Source organism: Lonchura striata, chromosome Z (assembly GCF_050655825.1).
Source record: "Lonchura striata isolate lonStrDom1 chromosome Z, ASM5065582v1, whole genome shotgun sequence".
Lineage (NCBI taxonomy): Eukaryota > Metazoa > Chordata > Aves > Passeriformes > Estrildidae > Lonchura > Lonchura striata.
In genome coordinates this window covers 66,731,672-66,747,119 of record NC_140740.1, presented here as the reverse complement: position 1 = coordinate 66,747,119, position 15,448 = coordinate 66,731,672, and the positions used below count along the sequence as shown (strand labels likewise).

Here is a 15,448-nt window from a genome sequence, read left to right as displayed (position 1 = left end):
AACTGTGCAGTTTTTGTCCTCACTGCAGGTCACATCCTTGGCCTTACAAACATATGAAACCCTCTTTTTCAATATGGTAAGTTCTTTAAAAATTCACATGTGCTAATCTCAAATGCCCTGGACATAAACAGCAATAACAACAAATAAAATTCCAACACAATTCTTTTTTGGCAGTTACTATCACTTGCCAGATTTTGAGAATATTGGGATGGAGGAGGGGTAGGGGCAGCATCTATAAACTGGATTTAAATGACTGCCTAAATTAGACTTATAGTAGTGCTTGATCTTTTTCTTGTGATTCAACATTAAAATTGTAAGCATTGCAGTTCAAAAGTGCTTCAGAGAATGTTACGAGTTAATCCTGTGTGCTTTGGCGCCTTTTCCCTGCCAGCTACTGTACTTTAGAGAAAAAAAAAAAGCTGGAAATCTTGTCTGTCCCATCACAAGTTCAATGGCAGCACTTTCCAGCAGCGGGAGGAGAAGATGGCTATGTTCACAGAACTAATAATAATTCAGATCACGCCACATCGGCATCTTGTGTCAGAGTCGAATCTGGCTTCCCCGCCCCCTTCAACCTGAGAGCTGCCAAGTCCTCACACACTCCGCATTCAACCACAACTTAATGGATGGGATATTGTGCATTAAAATGTGGCCCAGACACACAGGGGAAGAGAGGACAAGAGGGAAAGCAGACACACGCACACACACATACAAACAGACATGCAAGAGAAAGGAATTAATTAAAACACACACACAGGTCCTACAACAAAACAGCAGTGAAAAAGGGTGTGAGGGGGAAGGAACAAAAAGAAACCCTCCAGAGTAACTTTAAGAAACAAGTCAGAAATGCCACCCTAACACTGCATCCTGCTATATAGCATAGAAAGAGACCAGCACGAGCCCCCAGACAATTTATTGAGCAGACGATACACAGCAGCAATGCCATTTCCTCCATATGATACATCCAAATTGCAGTCCATTAACTACAAAAACCACTAAAACAGCCAGAGAGAAAATATTATATTAAAGTGTGAGTAAGGAAGCAATTTCTACAGCAACAAGAAAGACAGGGAAAGATCTGTCTGTAAGGTACCAATAAAGTAGCATTTGCATTAATCCTTTCCAGCAGTTAACTGATAGTTTTCTGCCAGAGAAAAGGCAGGAGGGGAAAGAACTTGAAGCAGGAAACATGCCAAGTTCAGCACTTTTGGATGCAAACTCTCATCAACTGATTTCTGGCATAAAAGTGTGACCCACATAGAAAAGCTGCCAAAAAAAAAAAAAAAAAAAAAAAAAAAAGGCAAAAAAAAAAAAAAGCCAAATACAAACAACCCACCACTTAATCTTATCCTGTAAAGCAGAAGTGGTATCAGCATTTAAGAACAGGGTATAACATCCACTTTGAAACCACAGAGACATAATCTCAGCCTGGAGGAATTACAAAAGAGAGTCAATTGAACTAAAAATAATATATATATGTAAAAATATAAGTAACTTCAGCACCATGTACCATTGTGGTATATTGTAGTAAATAAATAAGATCTTGAAATCTGCAGCGTACCACTTGGTGTTTGGCTTCACATTTTCCAAGATGCATCTCAATTTTTTAACGACCCATTGGTTTTGGAGTTGGTTTTGTTGTTGTGTTCGTGCTTTTTGTTGTTGGTGGTATTCTGTTTGCAGTTTGTTTTGTTTTTTTTATTTCCAGAAATGAAATTTAACTTTTTGGGTAAAGCCTCTTTAGTGTGGGGTGTATGGGTTGTTTTGTTTAGTTTGCTGTTGCTGGTTTGGGATGTTTTAGGGGATTTCTTAGGGGAAGAGGTGGGGATTATTACTAGTATTACTACTACTATCATTCCTGCTATTTAATCAGGTTGGTTGCTGGCTTTGTTTTGGATTTATTTTGTTGCCAGGTTTTTGCCTGACAGGGAACGGGATGAAAATTTTTGGAGTGAGCGAGGGGAAAGGCGTTAAAGTCACAGCCTGCAGGCAGAGCGCTCCTCCTCCTCCTCCTCCTCCTCCTCTTCTTCTCTTCCGAGTCTCCTTTCCTCTTTTGAGCTGCCAGGCTGGAGAGCACGTTTCAGTGGCGTCTGACTTGAACCCGGCCCAAGAATTCCTTCCCCCTCCTCCCCCCACCCCCGCCTAAATTTTAAACCCTTATATATCCACGCACACACAGATGTGTATTTTTATGGCAGGGACGCCTCTGTGCGTCCATGCCGGCGGTTCTCCTCCGCCCCGCATGCGAGAGCGGAGCGGCCGCCCGGGGCTCCCTCGGCCCGGCCTCCCCGGCCCGGCTCCCTCGGCCCGGCCCGGCCCGGCCTCCCCGGCCCGGCTCCCTCGGCCCGGCCCGGCCTCCCCGGGCTCGGCTCCCTCGGTCCGGCCTCCCCGGCCCGGCTCCCTCGGTCCGGCCTCCCCGGCCCGGCTCCCTCGGTCCGGCCCGGCCTCCCCGGGCCCGGCTCCCTCGGCCCGGCCCGGCTCCCTCGGCCCGGCTCCCTCGGCCCGGCCCGGCTCCCTCGGCCCGGCCCGGCTCCCTCGGCCCGGCCCGGCCTCCCCGGCCCGGCTCCCTCGGTCCGGCCTCCCCGGCCCGGCTCCCTCGGTCCGGCCTCCCCGGCCCGGCTCCCTCGGCCCGGCTCCCTCGGTCCGGCCTCCCCGGCCCGGCTCCCTCGGCCCGGCCCGGCCTCCCCGGCCCGGCTCCCTCGGTCCGGCCCGGCCTCCCCGGCCCGGCTCCCTCGGCCCGGCTCCCTCGGTCCGGCCTCCCCGGCCCGGCTCCCTCGGCCCGGCCCGGCCTCCCCGGCCCGGCTCCCTCGGTCCGGCCCGGCCTCCCCGGCCCGGCTCCCTCGGTCCGGCCCGGCCTCCCCGGCCCGGCTCCCTCGGCTCCCGCCGCCTCCCCCCCGCCGCCCGGCCCGCTCTGCCGCCCGCCCGCGGCTCTCCGCTTCCGCCTGGCGGCTGTCGCACGCAGCGGGGCCGCCGCGGGATTGCGCACATTACGGACGAATAACATTTTAGTTTATCCCTCTCAGGCCACGCTCTTGGCGAGTACGGTTCTTCACACGTTTTTCTTTTCTTTCTTCTTTTTTTTTTTTTTTTTTTTTTTTTTTTTTTTTTATGAAAGGTTTTTGCACGCAGGTTGTGTAATTTCGTGGTTTCATATGACACCTTTTACAAGCTATCACATCACACTGCTCGCTCCCTGTAGGATTAACTCCGCTCCAGAGGAATTGTTCTCTAGTCCAAACCCGACGGCAGTAAGGCAAACTCACAGAGGAAGGATTTGACATCTAAAACTTCCTACACAATTAAGGCACTTACAATGAAATAAATAAAAGTGCATGAGGTAAAAGTGTGTGAAGAGTTTTAATCAATCAGATGACTAATACATTTCTTCCTGTTAGAAACTGGCAAGTCCAAACTGTAAAGAATCTTTATAATTACTTGGAGGCCATTGCTGAGAGTATAGGGACCTCTCAGAAAGTTAGTTTTATTTTGTTTGATTCAAGAAAAACAGTTTAAGTATCTAAAAATGAAGTCTACTCTTAATATTAAGAAGAAATTGCCATGAAATAGGGAAAAAAATTGAAATATAAGCTCTCAGATTTAAGACCAATCACTATACAGTTATGCTTTAATTTTTGGAGTTTGTCTTCAGTTTTCTGATTCTTTTACAAAGAAGTCAAACCAAGAAAAAATGAATTATGAATTTGTCTGTTCACTGAGCAGGGGAAATGATTGTTCAAGCTATGTGTGGCAGATTTTGAAAACTTTACAGCCAGCCAGTGGAGTGGAGAGCAGACCTTTCTCAATGACAAAAAGAATCTGCAGGTGTTGAGTTTTATTTTTGAAAGTTGTACACAATTAGAAATTTTGCAAGATTTTGCAAGAACTTTAGCAATATTTCATTTAGGTTTTGCTCCTTATGTTTGATTTTGGTGTTGCTGTTGTGATTGCTAACAATGATTCAATTTCTGGTAGACAATCCCATTACTCTCTGCAGCTTTCTCTGTTTTGTTGATTGCATGGTTGTTTTTGTTGAGTCTGTGTATTTGCTATTGTATATTTGCTTGAGATTTAGCAAACAATTGCTAAATTGATTTATATTATATCAAATGACAGAAATAATGACATCAAGAAAGAAGTATTTCAGACCTTTAGAAAGAAAAATTGTATTGCACAAAGTTGTCATACTCTATCAGTTTAGTTTAAACCTAGGTGGTCATAAGCAACTTTTGTGAACATATTTTTAAGTTCAAAATTGTGTTATGTATAATTTCCATTGCTTTTGATTTCTGAGTTCTATAGCACTAACATATGTTGATTAGGGCTTTCTGCTCCATAAATGTAATCAAGGGCTTATATGTTTTGTAGCAAGCTGACCTTTAAGTTCTGTTGATTATGGAATGTTTTTTTTTTGTTTTCTGAGGTTTTAATATCTATGTACTTAATACTTTTTAGCATTCAGAATGGATAAAACAGGGAAAGACTGTAAATAGTTTTCTCCCATGCATAATTGTTACCAAATCAGTTACCCATCTGTGTATGAACAGATAACAATCTGGAGAAAGATAGACTCACTTGCAGAATTTCCACTAAAACAAATAATGAAGAATTATTTTACATATTTATAACAGAATTTGTGAGAAATACAAAATGTTTCAAGTTGTGTTATTTTTTTGAAGATGCTGATGTAAATTGACTTTATAAAAATCTCTGTATTTCCAAGGTTTGTTTACTATCTGACAGGACAGGAAAATTAAATAAGTGAATGGGGACCTGGTGAATCAATGGTTCAACAGTCCAATCTGTGAAGAAGTCCAGTCATGGGAAAGACTGAGCAAACAAGGATGACGTTAGGTAACAATGCAGTAGGCAGGATCTCAGTACGGTTTGACTGTGTGCAATGGCATAAGCCATTCTTATTCATAACAGGACAACTGAGAAAACCACGTAACTTTGGATGAATATATCATTTTGCACATGTTAAAAAATGCTCTTGCCCCACCAGCTTTCAAGTAGGAGCTTCCCACTTTTTACAGAAAGGCTACTGTAGTAAAAAGTTGCTGCTTCCTATTCCTGAAACAACCCTTTTCAGGTTTGTCTGAGCAGGGCACCATGAAAACTCCATGATTTGCACATGTGCACAACACTTGCTCATTACTTCTGGAAGTTCATACTTTTGCCATGCTGCTCTTTACAGAACCCCAGCCCCGCCGAGCCTCCTGCACAGTCTCCTAGCAACTAGGAGAATTATAACTCTCATTTTGGCACTGGCAAAATGATTCCTTCTGCTGCTTCCCCCAGGCAAGCAAGCACTCTGCAGTCCAGGGTGAAACGCACTGGGCAAAGAGATGGGGAGTACTGGTCAGAAGGCTTGCGGAGTCTGATGTCTTGTAATTCCTGTGTTGCCAAGCTAAACCTGGAGTTCCCACCCGCTGGGGCAGGGTCAAGTGCCAGTTGTTTCCTGCCCTGCTCTGGCATATTAGGTAGGGGAGAATTCAAGCAGATTTCATCAAATTATTTCCAAAATTCTGTGACTTCTGTAAGTACCAAAGTTGTTACAGTATATCACATTTTTCATTTTGGGTAATTTCCTTTTGGAAAAAAAAATGTGGCATATAGAGTTTTAGTCAATCAGCATTTGTCCAGGAAATCAACTGTGGAATACTGATGCACAGCATATCTTCCTGCATAATTAATACTCTCATGTTATGTACTTTTATGTTTAGACCTCTTCTTCTATTAAAATATGGCAGAAACAGTATCACAATATCACCACTCAACTGTATCATCACATCATCACCAAAACAAATTAAAAGATTAGGAGATAAGTGAAACACTGAAAGGTAGAAAATCTTACTCACTTCTGTACAAGAGCCTTCAATTCTTCAACTCTCCTTAATAATAGAGCAAAGTGTAATTTCTTCCTCTGCACCCTTGCTTCTCTCAATCTACAGGATTGCTAAGGAACTGTAACATCATTGTTTTTAATAGGGAAAAAAAAAAAGCTGAGCCTTAATGGCAACATTTAAATGGTATACAGAGCCCTTTGAGTTCACACCTCATTAAGGTGAACAGGAAGAGAAGGGGTGCACATCTTTGTTGTTACTTTTGCCTTGCAGCATTTTCAGCCAAGCTATGTGAACAGACCAGCAGCATATTAACTAACTTTGTGGCAGCTATATTTTTGTAGCAAGTTTGTTTTGTTTGGGTTTTTTTTAAGTTTGAAAATTATGAAATATTGTGAAATGGAGCCAGAGCAGGCCCTTAAAGTACAAGTATTTTGGCTTCCTATTTTTTGCAAGCTAATTTACCAGATCCAAATATCTTCCTTATCCAGTTTGGAAAGTTCCTTTTGACTAAAGTTCACAAGACCTGCTATTTCTGGTATGTGCTCCATAGCACCAAAAGTGACTTGGCACAGTATTTCTTGCCCTGGGTACAAGCATGCTTATCTGAGATGACCAAATACAGGTACATTTGTAAGTTGTCTGTTACATACTCCTGTAGCAAACTCTATGTTGCAGTTGCATAGGTGATCGGATTTGGGCCTAAAATAGGTTTAGCACTGGGATCCTTCAGCAAGTTTGTGTGGTAAGGTCAACAAGCTGGAGGGCAGGGATACCATCCAGGGGAACCTTGACAAGCTTGAGAGGCCAGTATGTGCACACATCATGAAGCTCAGCAAGGCCAAGTACAAGGTCCTGCATCTGGAGTTGGAGCAATCCCAAGTACAAATACAGGCTGGGCAGAGAATGGATTGAGAGCAGCCCTGAGGAGAAAGACTCAAGAGTGTTCATGGACAAGAATGTCAACATGACCCAACTCCAGAGAGTCAACCACGTCCTCAGCTGCATCCAAAGCAGCATAGCCACTAGGTCAAGGGAGGTGATTCTGCCTCTCTACTGTTCACATCAGACCCCACCCAGAGTGCTGCATTCAACTCTGGGGTTCAACATGGACCTATAAGTACAGCCTAGAGTCACTAAGCTGTTCACTGGACTGGAGCATCTGTCCTGTGAAGACAGGCTGAGAGTAGAAGCTGTTCAGCCTGGTGAAGGGAAGGCTTCAGGGAGACCTAAGAGTACCTTCCAGTGCCTAAACAAGGCCCCAAGAAAGCTGGAGAGGGACTTTTCACAAGGGCAGGTGATGATAAGACAGGAGTGAAAGGCCTTAAACTGAAGGAGAATAGGTTTAAGTTAGATATTAGGAAGAAATTCTTTACTATAAAGGTGGTGAGGCACTGGCACAGGTTGCTCAGAGAGGTTGTGGCCTCTCCATACCTGGAGTAGGCTGGATGGGGCTCTGAGTAGTCTGGTCAAGTGAGAAGCTCCCTACCCATGGCAGGGGGATTGGAAAGAGATGATCTTAAAAGTCCCTTCCAACCTAAACTATTATATTATTCTATGATTTCTGACCATATGTTCCAAGGCTTTAGCACATATCAGCTGGAAAGTATGATTCAAAAGAGTCAGAGAAAGGATTTCTGTGCAAAAGTTCTTTTAGCCTGCAAACTTAGCTTCTCACTTTCATTTCTGTCCTTTTCTGTTACATCAACTGAACATGGATCAACCACTCCCAAATGTTGCTTGGCAGTAAAGGTTATTTTCATGCAACTTTACAATAGTGGAAGGAGAGCTTATTTTTGCTGATGGATCCTCATCTGACAGTCTGGCAGACACTGACAGTGCATGCCACAGTCATTGTGGGTTGTCCTGTGGGCACACCATCATGACAACTTGTACAAAAGAAATCTATTCTCTCAGCACGTGGTCTTGGGACATTCAACACTTCTGCATGAAAAAGAAATATGCATGAGGATTGACCATAAACTTTTCCTGCCCCCATCTCCAAGACTACCCAGCAGAGCAGATGTTTTTGTCCAAGCTGAATGGTTTTGATACTCAGAGGCTTTTTCATCCTGACTTCCTGACTTCCACAGTCTGTGTCATTTTGGTATCAGCAAGATAGAGCTGTGGTAGAGAAGATTTTTACATTATTGATGATTTTATTCCTCTAGGTGATGTGCTTAAGATAATAGCTAAGGTTTAGAAGAATGAACTTCACAAACCACTCTGCAAACAGTGCTAGTACTGTGGATGTATGGCACGTTACCAATCCCAAAGAACACCTAACTATCTCAGCCCGAAAGAAAATACAGGTTTCTGTCACCCATAGAATAGAATGATGACCAGAATGCTGCTTTCCCAGAGATGGCATTCACCAGCTTGAACAGCAGGGATATTGGTTCCTTATGAGAATATGGATATTGAAAGATGTGTTTTAAGAAACACTTCTTCATGTGCTCAGCAGAAGATTCTCAACTGGTGGAGAGTGGTAAAGTGTGAACTCAACAGGCTAAAGAAAAGACAGTCTTTACTGAATAATTTCTGAATAAAAGTATGGCCAGTACTGTTTCTACTCTTGCCTCCTACAGTGTCCTGCACAATGTCTCTAAGGACGAGAACCTCCAAGGCTCTCACACAGTTTTCAAGGCACAAAAGACCTGAGATAGGTGGCTAGCTAGCGTGCTTGCCATCAGTGGGGCACAGTAAGCAGCAAAATAACTAAATGAAAGCACTCTCTTCAGTGTTTTGCAATCTGCAAGAGAAATGTTTATACTATGGAAACAAATTTTTTTTTTTTTTTACTATCAGGAAACAGAATATGTTAGAGTCTTCCTAATTTTTGCTTCCCTCCTGCACATTCACAGGGGATACCTGTGAAGACTGTCTAACAGATTTATTAAATAATTTTTTTAACTATTAAAATAAAAATGTTACAGATAATCTGTTATATAAGCACTTTTAGAATCATCACAGGCATTCCAGTGGCTTATAATAATGATTTTTAAAGATGCAGATTTGCACTGCCAGTAGTCAAACTGGTGGCTGAGAATGATTTCTGAAGTATAATGCTTCCCTTTCACCACACACCAATGCACTCTGTGGGAACAGAGTGAGCAGTACCTACTTCCAGATCAGGAAAAACAGAAAATCATGTACTCTCTGGTGACAGCTCTAGCTGTGTGAGAAAACGGTGTGCAGGAGAGGGCAGCAATGAAATATCTGGGCTGATAATGTTCCAGGAGTAGGAGCTCTTGCCTTGGAAACCATGAGATAAATCTCTGCCCCTTTTTGGTCTTCTGTCTTGCTTTGGGCTCTTTGAGTCCTTACCAGAGAGGTCACTTTATCATCTTCCTTTCCCTTAGATTATTTCTTCTTTTTTATTTTTTTGGGGTTTTTGTTGTTGTTGGTTTTTTGGTGTTTTTGGAGTTTGTTTTGTTTGGTCTGGTTTGGTTTTGGTTGGGTTTTTGTTGTTGTTGCATTTTTTTGTTGTTGTTGTTTTTTGGGGGTTTTTTGGGGTTTTTTGGGTTGGGTTTTTTTTTGTTTGTTTTTGGGTTTTTTTGGTAAGGCATTGCTCTCTCACTTCACTGGCTTAAATGTTTATCCAACTGATGTCCAGAGTTCTTGTGTACTTCATGCCCATATTAGCTCTTTCATTATATTCTGTTGATTCTGCTTTGCTTATTGACTCCCTCTAATTGAAGGAAGGTTTCTTCAGAAAAAAATATGAGCATATCTCTTGTCTTCAATTCAAAGAAAAGAAAACTATGTCCTTTGTATTCTGTGACCTGGTAAGAGCACAGAGCTCCTCCTCTGTCCCTGCATTTTGACCTGTATGTCATCTGCTAGCAACCAGGTTCCCAGCTCATGAGTGCGTTATGGAGGGGATTTCAGGTTAATTTCATAAATCACTGGGAAGAGAAGTCAGGGCAAATGGACTAGGTAATAATTCCAGAATGTTTGTAAGGAAAGATTACTGGTCAGAAGAGTAAGTTTCTAGCATGTAAAAATCTACACCTGACACCACATGAGTCACTTAGTGAAGAGCACACCATGATAGAGACAGGGTTGGTGAACTACAGGAAGTTTGTTGTGGCCAAGAAGCCTACGGAATATTGATATATTAATCTTTAAATGCTAAAGGCAAGTACTGGCATCCTGAATAGGAGAGGGGGTCTATTTAAGCAGGCACTGACATAAGACAAAGGTGAAGATTAGCCCAGGCTGTCAAATTTATTCTCTCCTCTCCTAGGATGCGAGGTTATGAATGGCCAACCTAAAGAAAGGCAAATTCCACAGCCTTGGTTGGAGATTTTTACATCATGCAATCATTGATGATCTATAATCTGGGCTTGGAGACAATGTCTCAGGAGTCTAACTCTGTATCGTTTTGGTGTGAATGACAGAATGCTGTCTAGAGAAACAAAAAGCCAGAGCGCTAAATGAAAACTCATAGTTTTCTTTAAAAAATAAAATATTTAGTTCAAAAGCAGAAATTTTTGGCAGTCATGTGGGCTATTCAAGTTCAGCATAGTCACAGCTGTGCAGGTGCACAACAAAGTGTGTTGTTGCTGTATTTTGCTGCACTGGATTTATAATGGCACACCCCAAAATCATAAAAAGCTTTCTTGTCTTCAACCCTGAACATGCCCCACTAAGAGTGTTAATTTTCCATGTAGCTACCAAAATGAAATTGTAAACCACGATCACACCAGGGAGTAACCAAACCCCGTGATGAACTTGGCTTTAAGGCCTGGTTAACCTCAGCAGCATGTCCAAGGCTAGACAAGCATGTAAAAATGGAATGAGCTACATGAGAGGAGATTACTTATGCATCAGCCACAGGTAATTTGTGTTGCATAAAGGTTAGCCACAATAAGGAAGAGGAATGGGACAATATAGACCCGGGGAACAGCAGTGTAGCCCTGAAGAGCTACTGAACTGTGGCATAATAGTTTTGAACTTTGCCAGGAGCCACTCATTATAGTCAACCTCTCAGAGCCAGTTTCAGAATGAAACCCACATCCTGCCTGTAACCAGCTCCTGAAGAAGCAATCCTGTCTCTCAAGTGCATGTAAGTTCAGAGTGAAAAAAAATTACTTGGAAGTATATAAGCTAAAATATAAATCTTGCTTCATACTTTAAATATATAGTGGCTTTCTGAAAGACTTGGGTTTGTGTTCAGAGGAAGACTTCCTGGTGTGTTAATATTTTTTACTAGACACAGGAAATTTGAGTTCCAAATGTGACATTTTCAGAACATTTTGAACATATGGAAAACAGGCTATAATGGAACTTCTCTGTAGCTTAATCATGCCCAGTAATTCTGTGAATACTCTAAATACAGAGATGCATGTGTTCAAGTTAACAAGGTAAGACCATTAATCTTTTTGTTAATTGGCTTAACTGATTAATGAAGTAATATATTTTGCAGCACAATATGCACTACTGCAAGCAAGTGGCAAAGCAGGACACCATGGAGCTCTTGAGTAAAGGAAGTAAAGAAAGTCAAAAGAAGGTGTGACTGCCAGCAGCAGGGTGTCAGTCTAGGCCAAGAGCAGCTCAGTTTGACTAGGGTGAGGCAAAGCAAGCCCTGTCACAAGAATGGTACTGATTGATAAGGTAAAACCAAATCAAAGCAAGTTTTGCTTCTTTCATTATCTTCCTAGCCTTCAACATTACCATTTTTGCCATAACCCTTCCCTCTCTTCCTTCTGCTTCTTGCTGAGCTGAAGAAAGGAAGATATGTTTGGAAGTAGGTGGAGCTGAAGCAGCAGAGAGGTGTGTAAAGGGCATGAAGAATGGTCTATTAGACTTCACAGTATGTGAAGGAAAGTAATACATGAGCCTCTCCAAAGAGGCAAAATTTACTTACAACCCATAAGTAGAAATTTTTCAGTATATAATGTATTTTAAATAACTGCATCATAGTCTCTGTATAGAGATATATTAGAGTAAAAAAAAAGTAAGCAGTGTTTTTTCCAAACACTGGAATGTTATTTGGTGTTTTCTTCTGCACCAATGAGAGGCATTTCTTTTTTCCTTTACAATTTTACTTTCCTTCACTGAACCACATCTTGTTTTCTGTGAAATTTTGACAGATGAAGTTCTCTAAGATGGGTTTCTTTGTTTCTGGAATGGATTGTCCCTATAACTCTCATGATCTCAATTCAGGAGTAGGATTTGTTTATGTCTTTTTTCATTGATACTCTTTTTAAGACTGAGCAATGATAGTGGAATGGAAAATATTAGAATTACTTTTTTTTCCAGCACCAGCAAAGCTGCAGCTAGTCCCAATACCTCTCCTTGAAGGTAGGATAAAGATTAAACCCAAACCACACCAAAATGACCCAGCACCATCCTCAATGCAACCCACAGAGAGGTCTGGCCTTACCTAAATTGCAGCTCAGACCAGAGTGATCCCAACCCCAACCTCGGCAGCTGCCCCAGGACCTAGGGCAGGCTACTGCCCCTATGGCAAGGACCACAGTGGTGCCCACTCTTTTTAGTCAGTGTGGTCCTACACTGCTGTGCTGCCTCTTCTCACCCCACACCAGGCAGGCAGAGGTGCCGCAGCTGGAGGGAAGGTGGCTACAGAACAGCAAAACAGGGAAGGCATAACACTCTTGGGCTCCTTTCCTTCTTTCCTTCCCCTGCCAGGAGCACTTGCTCAGCATCTATTTTTTTATTTCTTTTTCTTTTTCTTTTTTTTCTTTTATTTTCTTTTTTTTTTATGTTTGTTTTAATTTTATTGTATTTCCTACAATGTGGGAGGGAGCTGCAGCCAAAAATAATGTTGCCAAGCCAAGGGGATTGGCACACACTGCTTGGAGTCTGCAGCAAGAGCAGAGGCTTTAAATAGACTGAGCTCTGGCTACACACTGCCCCTGAAGGGCTGGCAGTCTAACCCCAGTGAGCAGAGACACCAACTGAAGATACAGGATAAGCTGCACCTCTCAGTCCCTATGCCTGTGGGGTGTTTTACCCCCATCTGTGTTCAGCCCCCCCACCACTCCTAGCTCCCTGCTCACCCCAGGGCAGACTGCAGGGCTGTGAAGGCTGGCAGTGCTTCCATTCCCTGGAAATAACTCTACAGTTACTAGAAATCTGTCATCAGTAAAACTGTGGTGGTCTGGTGGCAGCACATGTGCATGGTGGGGAAGCCTCCACTCCAAGTGTTACAAGTGTGAAATGCCAAATGTGGTGAGAGCTAGCCCAGTGAGGAGGTATTGGGATGGCTTCACAATCCTGCTGCCACAAAAGCTGTCCAGTATTGCTGTTTCATTACACATTGACCACTGGTGAATTTTTCGAGATAAAGCAGATACACGATTTCTATTTCATTATCCTTTCCCTGAACCAAAAGTAATGCTTGTGAACATCCCTCACCACTGCTAATTAAACAAAAACCTCAAAGCCTTGGCAAGCTCGGTCAACTCTCCCCCGTGGATGACAGTGCCATGGGGGCAGGGTGACGAGCTCCGTTTTGCAGCAGTGCATGCATGATAAAGCTGCCTCCTGCCCCTGTCGAAGACGTAGGAGGGCGCGGAAAAGAGCTTCTCTGAAGTCCACAGAGTTCTTCGCTGTTCGGAATATCTCTTTTTGCTTTGCGCTTGACGTGCAAAGAAAGCACGAACTCCTGCAAAGCTGCAGTGCGGAAGGCTGAAGCGTCTGTTTGCTCCATTGAATTTTCTCCTGCCTCTCAGCCCTTATTTCCTCAGCACCCCGTATTTCTGTCTCACAGCAGCTGCCGATGACTTTGCTCTGGCGGGGGGAGAGGCCCCCGCACCCTCCCCTCGCCCCCTCCCTCCGGGGGCGCTGCTGGGGCCGGGGCCGCCCATCCCGGGAGCCTGACGGGGAGGCGGGCAGCGCTCCGGGCAGCATCTTTCCGCGCTGTTTTGTGGCCTCTCGCTGCTTCCGCTTCACTGTCTGGCTGTAGGGCAACTTGGCATGTCCTTCCTTGAGCTTTCAAAGGCTGCCTGCTCAGCTGAAGTCACTTTCTCCACTTGCTAGTTTAATTCCCTAACTTCGGACCTGCTTCCTCCTCACAACCTCAATCTCTCAAATAGACGAACTCCAAAACTGGGTCGGTTTCTCCCTGTTTCACCTGGTACATGAACATTTTCTTGATTCTTTCTGTCATTTTTTTTCTGAACAGCTATTGCTTCCTCCTGAGAAAGAGCGATATGAGTGATATTTTCAGTCCAATACCAATTTCTTACGTAGGATAAAGAAGACACCAGTTAACGTGAATAAATACTTGGGAAACAGCAGGCATATGTTGGTCATTTCCTCTTTGGCATCCCAGTGTTACTTTTACGGCGGACGGCAACACCATTTAGGCATGTTCCAAAGGCAGGATACTCTAAGAGAGTATCGTCTGAGACGACACTGAGCACTGAGAGCCGCTACCCTTCCTTTAAAGACGCGACTGTTTGTTTTTGTCTCTCTCTCCGATGGATACACAAAACACGGAGGGAACAGGAAATGTTCAGACTCGAAGACTTCACCAGATGGAAAAGGAACAAAAAAAAAAAAACCAAAAAAACCCTCATTAAAAAACCCTAAAAAAACCCCAAACAAACAAACAAAAAACCCCACAAAAAACTCACAAAAAACCAGAAAAATCAAACAAAACAAAGCAAGAAAACTCACCCTCCACTAACGGCTTCAGCCGTATTAGGCAAGTTTCCCTTCACAGTAGGAACTGCAAAGTTGGCGGATAGATCGACTGGTATTTGTGGCTAAAATTAATGTATTTAAAGCTGAAATAATGAATGCGCCGATCATTCTACCGCCACCGTCCTACTCCCGAAAAAATCCCACCCAAACAAACAGTGAACAGGCTCGGTCCGCCGCCGCGAAGCCCTAGTATAACCAGAGCATCGGCAGCAGCGGAGCGGTGCTTGGCTTTTGTCTCCGTACGCCTTCTTTCTTTCCTTCCAAGCTTTTGGACTCTCTCTCCGAGCTGTATTTATAGACCTGGAGCACACGGCTGTGTTTTTCCCTATGCCTCCTTTGGCTTGGGTTTAAGTGACTGGCGGGGAAAATAAAAAAGGAGGCAGGCAGGCAGGCGGGCAGACAAACGGGAGGACAGAAGTGGGGAAAGCTCCAAGTCCCGCAGGTGGGACGCGAAGGGAAGCTGGGGCAGGCGGCCGGAGGTGCGGGATTCCCTTGCTCCTAAGGCGAGAGAGAGGTAAGGGTGAAAGTCCGACCCCTGCTCCCTGCGTGGGGAAAGGAAAGGTCGGGACTGCCGCCCCATCCCGATGCGGGGACCTGCAGAGGAGCCGAATCAAGAAAAGCTTGTGTTTGTGTCCGGAGGAGGGGAGTGGGCGGCGGGGGAAGGAGAGGGGGGCACACACGACACAAAGTTTGTGTCGTAGAACCAGACGAAAATAAGGTAAGTACGGGGGGGAAGGGGGGCTGCCGTCCAGTGCCGGTAGATGGAAAGCCAGAGCCTTAGTGCGGAGGCTGCCGCTGGCGGGGGTGCCGGGGCCGGCGGGACGGCGCAGCCGAGCCGGGATGCTCGAGGGCTGCGGGCAGAGCGCAGCGTGCCCCGGGCAGCGCGGCCCCTCCCGGGGACGGGCGCTGGGGAACAACGCCGCTCC

The 15,448-nt window shown here is 44.4% G+C and overlaps 1 long non-coding RNA gene across 1 annotated transcript in view; it reads left to right on the top strand.

Moving 5' to 3' along the window:
- The first annotated feature begins 2,786 nt into the window (after positions 1 to 2,786).
- Positions 2,787 to 15,448, top strand: part of LOC146763874 (uncharacterized) — a 40,023-nt gene continuing 27,361 nt past the window's right edge. Inside the window, exon 1 of the long non-coding RNA XR_014951644.1 lies at positions 2,787 to 15,036. This is a non-coding gene — a long non-coding RNA (uncharacterized LOC146763874). The remainder of the gene's footprint in view (positions 15,037 to 15,448) is intronic.